This window comes from Marmota marmota, unplaced genomic scaffold (genome assembly GCF_001458135.2).
Source record: "Marmota marmota marmota unplaced genomic scaffold, marMar, whole genome shotgun sequence".
NCBI classification, from domain to species: Eukaryota; Metazoa; Chordata; class Mammalia; order Rodentia; family Sciuridae; genus Marmota; species Marmota marmota.
This window is the reverse complement of record NW_025999853.1, coordinates 49402178-49409384: the sequence shown is the minus strand read 5'-3', so window position 1 is coordinate 49409384 and position 7207 is coordinate 49402178.

The following is a 7207-nucleotide window of genomic DNA, read 5'->3' as shown; positions in this document are numbered from 1 at the left end:
AAAGGCCCTGGCACCGCAACCCCGCGCGCAGGCCTCTCGGCTCCCCCAGCCGGCTGCGCTGTGCTGTCCTCTCCAGCCTGGCGGCTCGAGGGGTCCCCTACACCACCGTAGCGGAAACGCGGCTTCGGTCCCGAAGTGCCGCCCAACCTGAGGACCAAACGGCTGGCCAGATCTCGCCCAGCCACAGTACGCCTGGCCGAGCTAATTCCTCCCGACAGCGACTCCACCCACCAAAATAGCCAACAGACTAGGGAAAACTGTGGTGTGGACATCTATTCATACATGGCAGTAGCCCCAGAGGAAAGGAAAGCACATCTCCACTGGGTGAGATGGGAGTTGTGTAGAAAGGAAACAGCAGAAATACTCAAACTGCAGAGAGAAATCTGAAGTAACATTCTCCTGCTGCAGAAAAAACCCACAAAGAGACCACTGGAGTAAGGCCTTCAAGGCCAACAGAGGGGCACTTTTCAACTCCCTAGTTACTAAAAGCACAAGTTAAGGCGGTAAGGTGACTACACTTCAAAAGACTCAACGGTTTCTCCCCCTAAAAGAGCGGGAGTGGTGGTGCTTCCCCTCCCCCATTGGAGAGGCAATCCAATTGGAGCAGCCAATCAGGGAACAACTGGCTGGAGGACATCCCAGCCCAGAAAGGGAAAAGGAAATAAGTGGAGATTTAAAAATTGGTACAATTTATGAAAGGTGATTTAAGACCATGTTCAGAGCTCAACAACTCAATACGTTGAAGAGAACGCGTTTGGGAAAACATATAGCAAGTTGGCCCTCTGTCGAGGCAACAAATATAAAATATATAAAAGTCCTCCCTTGTCTTCAATATCTTGACTCCTGCTGGAAAGACACGCATAACTGGTAGCAGTGCTTTTCTCCTGGAGAGAAAAACTAGGGAAAAGGAAATGAAGAATAAGAGGGATTACCTATCACTATACACTTTTTAGAATTTTGGAGAGTCAGGGGGATGTAGCTTAGTGTTACAGTGCTTAATTAACATGCACAGGCCCTGGATTCTGGGTTCCATCCCCTGAACCACAAACACACACACAGGGAAAACAATAGAATTTAAAAATTAAAAATTTTTTATCATGTTGAAAATACAATTTTAAATTTTGCTTAAGTTCTGGGGGTGTTGCTCAGTAATACTGCTTGTCTACCACATGAAAGGACCCAGCACTGCAAAAACAAAACACAAATATTTCTTTTTAATTCTTTGTGTGTGTGTGTGTGTGTGTGTGTGTGTGGTGCTGGGGATTGAACCCAGGGCCTTGTGCATGCCAGGCAGGCACTCTGCCAACTGAGCTATATCCCTAGCCCTAACACAAATATTTCTTAAAACTTACTTTTCTAGGAAGTCTTCTCTGGTTAACAGTTCTCCTGAACACTTAAGTACTTAGTTTATACTGCCACAATCTAGTTTAAACTGCATAGACTTTGTTTCTCTTTTCATGTTACATTTTTATGACATACTGGTATTTGTCATTTCTGAATGAATTTTAACCTCCTTATTAGCCAGAGCCTCTTAGTGGGGGGTGGATACAGGGGATTTAGCCCAGGGACACTTTACTAATGAGCCACATCTTCAGACCTTTTTATTTATTTTTGAGACAGGGTCTCACTAACTTGCTGAGGGCCTTGCTAAGTTGCTGAATGAGACTGGTCTCTCCAACTTGTGATTCTCTAGTTTCAGCCTCCAGATTCACTAGGATTACAGGCATGTGCCATAGAGGTTTTCTTCCTAACACAGTATATTGCTTTTTTTTTTTCTTAATAATAATTTTTAAAAATGGATTTGAGCATTCTGAAGGAAAAGGTTTGCATTAAATTATTCTTTTAAGGGAACATAGTAGCTCATGCCTTGTAATTCTAGCAACTCAGACAGTTGAAGAAGAATGATCCCAAGTTTCAGCCGTGGCAATTTAGTGAGGCCCTGTCTCCAAATAAAAAATTAAAAAGGGTTGGAAGTGTGCACTGGGTTTGTGGCTCCATGGTGGCGTGCTTGCCTTGTATGCATAGTGGGGGGGCACTTGGTTCGATCCTCAGCACCACATAAAAAATAAAATAAAGGTATTGCGTCCATCTACAACTAAAAAAAAAAAAGAAAGAAAGAAAAAAAAAAGAAAAAGAGAGAAAAGAGAGATGTAGAGTGGTAGAGTTCCCAGTGTTTAATTCCCAGTCCTGCCAAAAAAAAAAAAAAATTCTTTTTACTTCTAGCAGATCAGCATATGGAAAATAGGCCCTTAATATTTGATGATGAAGTGTAGTTCAGTTGATAGAGTCCTGCCTTGCATGCACAAGGTCCTGGGTTCGATCCCCAGCCCCACAAAAAAAAAAAAAAAAAAAAAAAAAATTGATGATGAAGAAGAGGAAAAAGGAAATAGAAAATGAAGGTAGCTGAGTATCCAATGGATACAACATTTGAACTTGTCTGCTTGGGCGTTGGGTATGAAGGATCTTCCAGGAAAGGCTAAGCTAGGATATGACCCAGAGGAGAGGAGGAGGGAAATACATGGTCTCTACTGCCCAAAATAGCTCTTGGTAACCTGAGGAATTGCAGTCAAGGGTTCAGCTGGGGTCACGTGCCTGGTTCTGGCACAGGGGTGGAGGTGAACAAGGGAGGTTGCCAGCCTGGTTCTCTAGGCAGCTGGAAAGAGGAAGAAGCTAAAAGTGTTGTTGTTGTTGTTGTTGTTGTTGTTGTTATTTGTAGTTGTAGACAAACAGAATGCCTTTATTTTATTTATTTTTTTAAGATGTTGATGGACCTTTATTTTATGTGGTGCTGAGAACTGAACCTGGTGCCTCACACATGCTAGGCAAGTGCTTTGCCCCTGAGCTACAGCCCCTACCCTACAAGGGTTATTTTAATTTTTTTTTAAATTTTTTTATTGTTGGTTGTTCAAAACATTACAAATTTCTTGATATATCATATTTCACACTTTGATTCAAGTGGGTTATGAACTCCCATTTTTACCCCATATACAGATTGCAGAATCACATCAGTTACACATCCATTGATTTACATATTGCCATACTAGTGTCTGTTGTGTTCTGCTGCCTTTCCTATCCTCTACTATCCCCCCTCCCCTCTTTTCTCTCTACCCCCTCTACTGTCATTCATTTCTCCCTACAAGGGTTATTTTTAATATTCAAAGCAATAAAGTGACGACGTAGGTAACATTGGTACTTCTAGGGCTCAGTGTGACACACAGAAGTAATAAGAGGGGTTGGGGCTATAGCTCAGTGGTGGAGCACTTGCCTCCCATGGATGAGGCACTGGGTTCAATCCTCAGCACCACATAAAAAGAAATAAATAAAATAAAGATATTGTGTCCATTACAACTAAAAAAAATAATAATGTTAAAAAATGTAACAAGAGGAAGAAGACACAACTGGAAAGCTCTCTCTTTCCTTTTTTTTTTCCCCCCTGATACTGGGGACCAGGGGTGCTCTACCAATGAGCTACATCTCTAGTCCTTTTTGCCTTCTATTTTGACACAGGGTCTTGCTAAATTTTCAAGGTTAGACTCTAATTTACAATCCTCCTGCCTTAGGCTCCCCAGTTGCTGAGATTACAGGCATATATCACTGCACCTGTCAAAAAACCTTCCTATGCAAAAGTCCTGGATTTAACTGTTGAATTTATCTTTATCTCTAGGAGTTAAACTTTGGTTTTTTAATTCTTTTCAAGATTCACCATGTGCATAGCAGCCATACTGATTGGGAGGTAGAAGTTGTAGTGTCTTTTTTTTTTTTGAGTTTACAATTTAGAAGAACACACACATATACATGAAACAAATATAGGATACATGCTAGTTTACATGGAATTATCTGTTCAGGGTAACGTTGAGGGATGGGTTCAGTCAAGAGGGTCTTCCTGGAAGAGGTATGTTTTCAGTCAGTACTCATAGGCAGTTATTGATACAGAATGGCATGGACATACAGGGAATTGGTTGTTTCAAGCACAGGGAAAGGTTTTAGTGGCAGTAATTAGCTAATCTAATTAGTAGGGAGATAGCAAGCAAATTGCTTGGCAGGTCTATTGGACCTTGGGGATTCTGCAGCATTTAACTCAGTTAAGGCAGTATATTAATGAGGTCACAGTTCAGTCATGTATCCCAGTTAATTTCTGTCTTTTCCCAACCAGATCCATACTGCTCAAGATAAGTAACTGTCTCGCATTGCATGTGTTAAGCCCTTAGTCAGAGGAGGTGGAGACAGACAAGAGAGTGAAATTAGACAGAATAAATCTGTCCTTCAAGGTCATAGGCCCATCTGGGGGTGACTTCAAATTACCATCTTTGAACTGGAAGAATATACTATACCATGATGGTAAGGAGAAGGGATGGGATATGAGGACATAACAGGCTCTCTCTGAATGCTAGGGGAAAAGATATTAGCAGCATTAAAGAAATGAGGCCAGGTGCTGTGGCACATGCTACTCAGGAGGCTGAGGCAGGAGGACTGCAAATCCGAGGCCAGCCTCAGCAATTTAAGAAGGTCCTAAGCAACTTATTGAAACCCTGTCTCACAATAAAAAATAAAAAGGGATGGGGATATGGCTCAGTGTTTAAGTGCCCCTGGGGTCAATCCCTAGTGCCAAAAAAAAAAAAAAATCATTCCCAGTGGCAAATGCCTGTAATCCTAGCTACTTAGGAAAGTGAGGCAGGAAGACTGAAAACTCAAGGTCAGCCTCCAAAATTCAGTGAGTCCCTATAAAAAGAAAAATTTAGCCACATGTGGTAATGCAACTTGGGAGGCTGAAGCAGGAGAATGCCAAGTTTGAGGTCAACTTAGTGAGACCCTCAGGGAGTTAGCAAGACCCTGTCTCTAAATAAAATATAAAACGGGGCTGGGGATACAGTCAGAGGTTAAGTGCCCCCGGGTTCAATCCCCTGTAGGAAGGAAGGAAGGAAGGAAGGAAGAAAGAAAGAGGCCTGGATATGTTGTTCACTGGATCTGTCTCCAGTACCACAAAACAAAGAAAGGTGATGAAACATTAAAACATTCATTTGATCAATTTTTTTTTTTTTTTTTTTTGGTAACAAGGATTGAACCCAGGAGCACTTAAACACTGAGCCACATCCCCAGTCCTTTTTCATATTTTATTTAGAGACAGGGTCTTGCTGAGTTGCTTAGGGCCTCGCTAAATTGCTGAGGCTGGCTTTGAACTTTTGATCCTCCTACCTCAGCCTTCCAAACCGCTGAGATTACACACGTGCACTTCTGTGCCTGGCTCATTTGGTCAATTTTTTATGCTGGGGACAAAATCCAGTGCCTCAAACATGCTAATTTTTTTTTTTATGCTGGGGACAAAATCCAGTGCCTCAAACATGCTAAATGTCCCACCAAGCTACACCCCCCCAGTCCAATAATTGTTTATTAAGCTAGTATTGAGTACTACAGAGGTAGTACAGTGGTTTGGGATCACTGTGGGAGGGGTGTGGCTCAGTGGTAGAGAATATGCTTATCATGTAGTGAGGCCATGGGCTCAATTCCAAACTCCCCCTCCCCAAAAATGGTAGTGGGCTTGGTGATCATCCAGACCTGGGCTCCATCTTTATCACATAATTGTGTGAAGTTCCTGCTCTTTAAGAATAAAAGTACCTTCCTAACAAATGTTAAAATGCCTGACAGTTCAAGGAATGGTTCTTGCTAACTTGAATTCCAGATAAGATGGGTATAAATTTTAAATCAATTCGAATCTAGTGGAAGTCCCCAAAGTAATGTCAGTTTCAAGAGGTCAAGAGGTAGGGGAAATTAGAGGATTCATAGGTTGCTCCCCTTCTCTCTCTCTCTCTCTCTCTCTCTCTCTCTCTGTTTACTGGTGATTGAACCCAGAAGTCATCTACCAATGAGCCAGATCCCTACCCCACCTCACCCCACTCTTTATTTATTTTTTTATTTATTTTGAGACAGCGCCTTGCTAAATTTCCCAGGCTAGCTTTGAACTTGACATCTTCCTGCCTTAGACTTCAAGTTACTGGGATTGCAACCATGTCTGTTGGCACCTGGTACTTTTTTCTCCTTTGGTGCTGAGGATAGAATTCAGGGCCTTGTGTGTGCTAAGCAAGTGGTCAGCCACAGAGCACTAAATCCCCAACCCAGAGGTGGAAGGTTTATATATACTTCCAGACCCCTGTTTCTGGGCAAGATGTCTTTCTTCCACACCAATTAGATCTGCATTGAAATGAGTCATTATTTTATCCCTGCCCTTTTCCGACTACCACTACACAAAACACTTATGCAAAGCTCTTCTGATGTGGAAAGCCTGACTAAAGATTAGAAAGCAAGCTTTAGAAAGAAAGATTTAGAAAAGAAGGCTTGTGGGGCTGGGGATGTGGCTCAAGCGGTAGCACGCTCGATCCTCAGCACCATATAGAAAACCAAGATGTTGTGTCCGCCAAAAACTAAAAAATAAATATTAAAATTCTCTCTCTCTCTCTCACTCTCTCTAAAAAAAAAAAAAGCTTGTACTGTAACAGCATAAACATCTTATTGAGCAGTAGGTGCCATTAGTCTTAAAATATCCTTCCACTCCACCATGAGGAGGATTTCAATTGCTTTTGCACCCACCTAGATTCAGTCTCTTTCTAACTGATTTCTTTTTCCTTTCTCTCTCTTTTTTCTTTCATTGTCCTCACTCTATCAAGAGCAACTGTTTTCTCTGTAAATTATGAAAAGGAGTATACTGATATTTCTTTGCCTGAATTTCTGTGAGTTTTCATCCTTCATTGAATACACACTTTTCCTGACAACGATGATCTCTCTCCTAAAAGTAAGTCTGTTTCTTATCACTGCAACTTCTTTCTATAAATATAAAAGAGAAAACTGTGTAGTCTTAGACCAGAGCTTGGAACATTAATTTCTTTTTCCAAAGATATAAAGCATAGCACCAGGCACTGTGAAGGTCACAAGGATGAAAAGAGCTTCTAACATAAAGGCAGAATGATAAAGATATAAGAGTGGCGTTCAGAGGATTCACAGACATCTGCTGTTGACACGGCCACAAAGTCGTCTCGGTGCCTACGTATTAGGTCCTGTGACCACAGACTCGCCAAGAAATTTCTACTTGGTGACCTCGTTCCCCTGAGCCATCTCTGCTGTCTCTCAAACGCACACCCAATGCCCTTTCTCGCTAGAGGTGTGAAACTACATCTCCCGACAGGCATCGTTGTTCCCTTCCTCCCTCTCCGGGTCC